We start from the raw sequence: 4,246 nt of genomic DNA, 5'->3' as shown, positions 1-4,246 counted from the left end.
GGAAGGATTTTAATGCTGTATGAGTTTGGTCTCACACATGCAAACCCAAAAGCCCCAGAGACAGAGACAGCATGTCGTAAGGACCACTGAGAACAGCTTCTGCCTTGTTTCCGGCCTGCAGCTCTTATGTGTGAGGGATGCAGCATATGGACTCATTCATCCAAAAAAGCCCACTGGCTCTTTCAGCAAAGACAACGTAAAACTGTATTTTGCTCGGCGCGTATGTAAGCACCTTTCTGTATTAATCATAATAACAGATGAAAAGTCAACAGAAAAGGAAACATGCTCATTTGCTTTCTTCAGTCAGAGAAGACTGACACCACTCTCAAAAATGTAGTTAGCATGTGAAGTGGCAACCAGCAGGTACTTAGGGTTGATAACACAAAGACTGGAAACAGGAGGAAATCAGCTAGCCTCATTCTGTCCTAAGGCAATGAAATCTTTAATTAACACATCATATCTCACAAAAAACCACAGCTACACATACATTTCATTATCAACAATGTAGCCATTATCCATGCAACATTTAGTGAGGGAGATTTTAAAGACATTCCTTTTGGCATTTTATATAAACCTTGTTATTGAACAGGTAACTGGTGGGTGGCAGGAGGGAATTAAGCCTGAGCATGTATCGGTTCAAACTACACATTCTAGCACTAATACACAGACAAATTAATATAGCATATGTACATTTCTTACAAAGCCTAACATCTAACAGCAAATACATTTACAGCTTAGTAAGCCTTAATTCAAGGTAGCTGTATTTACAGTCATGTATTATATATGTATATACACACGAATGCAGTCATGTGGAAAATAGCTTTCACGGGTACATAATATGAACACTGAGAATTCCATAGGAATTAAGAGGGTAAGCAGTGCTAAAATCAGGTGCATTACCTGATTACCTGATGATTAGCAAGTGTGACCACTTATTTAAAAGCTCAAGGATTCAGGTATGTGTTATCACAATGCTACAGTCTTCAACCCAAGGTCAGACGCTCAAAAGCCCAAGAGCTCCATCTCAGACTCTATGGGCCCGAGTTAGTATATTAAATGCTAAAGTTAATGACAGTACAATTAGAAAAAGGCTAAACAAGTTGAAAGGGCTGCAAGGAGAAAACTTCTTCTCTCTAAAAAGTACATGGCAGCACAGCCTAGGTTTGTAAAATGGTATCTAATCAAACCACAAGACTTCAGGAATAGTTTCCTTTAGACTGACCAGATGAGAGGTGGAGATGTCTGGTCATAATGCATAGTGCCTGATTTGGCAAAACTCTAATGTGGTCACGTGTTTGTGCTGATAATGCATTATGTGCATTATGTGTACAAACACCCCATACCAACTGATATACACAGTGATCATTTAGGCTTGTTTTGCTGCCACAGTACCTAGACACACTGCAGTCACTGAGGTCAAGAGGAGATCCTCTGTATACCAAAGTATTCAAGAGTCAGATGTGAGGCCATTGATCCAACAGCTAAAGCTTGGACCAAATTGGCTCATGCAAGAAGAAATTGAGCCTAAGTACACCAGCAAATTTACAAGAGACTGGCTGAAAAAGAAAAGAATTAAGGTACCTCGACCTGGTTGAAATGCTGAGGGGATCTTAAGAGAGCTGTGCATAAATGAATGCCCACTAACCTTAATGAATTGAAAAAATACTGTAAATATGATTGGGCCAAAACTGCTCCACAATGACGTGAGAAACTGATAAAGTCATATAGAAAATAGTTACTTCAAGTTATTGCTGGTAAAAGTGGTTCTATAAGCTGCTGAACTGTGGGATGTACAAGAGGTTCCTGTGAAAACGTTCTCGTTTGCATGGCTGTACATGTATGTGCTAAATTGTGATTAAAGTGAGATATTTAACTGGGGTTTTTTTCCACTTTGGATTACCAGGGAAGACAAAAAACATTAAAAATGAGTGTTAGTGAGTTCTGACTTTGTAGGGTCTTCAGTCATACACTTATGTGACACTGTGATACCACCAGATTCAAGTGGTACAGATGCAGTCGCTGTAATCCTTCTTCATATCTCTCAGGCTCAAGCTAATCAAACCATTAAAATGATGCAGGTGTCAGGCAGGTTGGAGAGGCTTGGAGCCGAGCAATGACAACTCCGATGACTGGAGATGAAGATGTCTGCTTTTTGCTCATCCTAAGCTAGCACCTGCATTTGTTCAGCGTCTATGTGAGTTTGTGTGTGAGTGTGTATGTAGCTCTCTGTTGAATATTTCATTCAGGTCAAGGGCAAAAAGCACTTGTTCGCCAACACGATGAATAACAGACTGCTAATGGCAGGCATATGGGCAGGCAAAGTGAGTTTTTTAATTGATAAATTAGATAACTGGTTTTTATTCAGCATTTAGGTACAATTCCAATTTATTGTTTCCACTGCTAGGATATCATTTCAGTTGTCCCCTGAGCAGAGAAAGCTGACTGAGTATACAAATAAGTCCATTTTATTTCTAAATAAATGGTAGCTGATGGGTTGTGGTAGCCATTTGTGCTCATCCCCATTAACAGATGATGCTTCCACATTTTACAGCTGCATCACTTGATGACACTCCAGGGGAACAGATGTGTTCAAATGAATTTACAGAGAACTCTGACGTGAAAGAGATGGTGTTCCATTATTTTTCTGTCATTTTGCTCGGCGCAAAGTCATCAGCTGTACAGCAAGAGGTTCAAAGCCCAGGAACAAACAATTTCAAAGTCTTAGTGTAGTTAAACAGCATGTACGGGACTACAAAATAACACATGCGTATTCATTATTATGCAAATTACTATGGTCTCTTCAGGGGCTCTATGATTTTGTTTTCAATTATACAGTCTCCTCTGTCACCTTACAAGTTTTCATTCCTCTTTCATTGTTTTTGAACATCAAATCCATAACAGCTTTGGCATTAAATTAAAGTCCAAATGGAAGTTTTAGAGGACGCCTTAGAGAATTTGGTTATGTTATGTCACACCAAATGCATAATTTTCATTAAAGGATTTATAAAGGCTGCGTATGAATGAGCAAGTTCCTGGCAGCTTCACTTGAATACCTGTCACTATACTTCCAATAAAGTGTCAAACATTAAATTCTTCCAATATTAGTATTTTCCATTTTTTAACAACATAAATATGTGAACAGTAAAACTGTCATTCTGTCTAAATCAATTATTTAAAAAAATATTAATAAGCAGCACAAACATTATTTATACCTTCTTGTAGTTGATTGGTCCCATGTCTTCGGGTCTTCAGAGTGGCAACAAGCTGCTGCCATGAAAGCAAGCCTGACTTTCACCACCACTAACATTATCTCTGAGTAAGGCCTGATATGAGGTAAATACAGCTATTTAGTTAACTGACTATACAAAAAGAGCCAAGACAATTATTCCAAACAGACTGTTGGCTGCATCCCCTGGCAAATGTGTTTGCAGCTTGCATTAGTATTTATGACGTTACTGTGTGTCAACTACTGGGGCATGTGGGATGGATTAACTTTTCCAAAGAGAACAAATATATAAAGTTACAACTTTACTGCTTCTAGCAAATTCTGTAGAATTGTAATGTATCAAAACTAACATCAGCATCTCGCAGTTGAGCAAAACATTAATTATTTTGATGATCGCTTGAACTGCAAGAAACATTTCTCTTGCAGTTCTGTAGATAAAAGTCAATTTTCAAAATTCATTAACAAGTATTGAAATGTGGAAACATTCAATAGAAGCATTACAGATATCAGTGTATTAAGACTGGACTGAGGTTGAGTTCACCTTGAATTCAACACTCAATATTCAGTACATGTAAATAGAATTTGAATAGCCCAAGCAGGAGAGATTATGCAGTTCTAGTCAAGGTTGCCTTCATGTGTTGATGAGTTGTGACATGAGTTCTTGTTAATGTGATGTAAATGCAAAACTTTTGTCATATTGTACACATCTTTTCTCCTTTACTTGTATCATTAACTGACATATATTTAGTTGTGATTTAAAAAAAAACAATAATGTAAATATAGCCGCTGTATTCCAGTCTGTGACTCATAAGATATAAAAGTCAGCTGTATTGACAGTTTGCTCATTTCTGTTAGGATTTACCTCACACCGAACGCGATAGAGGCAGGCGGAGCGTCAGGCTTACATGTAAAGTCAATGGAAAGGCGCGCTGACCCGCGATTGCGGCTCCCGCGAAAATTCGGAAGCAGATTTGCGTCGCCAAAACGCGCGTGAGTGTAGGGCGTTTCAGGCGTTTGACT

This window comes from Pundamilia nyererei, unplaced genomic scaffold, assembly GCF_000239375.1.
Source record: "Pundamilia nyererei isolate P.nyererei 1_Seehausen unplaced genomic scaffold, PunNye1.0 scaffold00018, whole genome shotgun sequence".
Lineage (NCBI taxonomy): Eukaryota > Metazoa > Chordata > Actinopteri > Cichliformes > Cichlidae > Pundamilia > Pundamilia nyererei.
The sequence above is the reverse complement of the archived record's forward strand: the minus strand, read 5'-3'. Positions refer to the sequence as shown.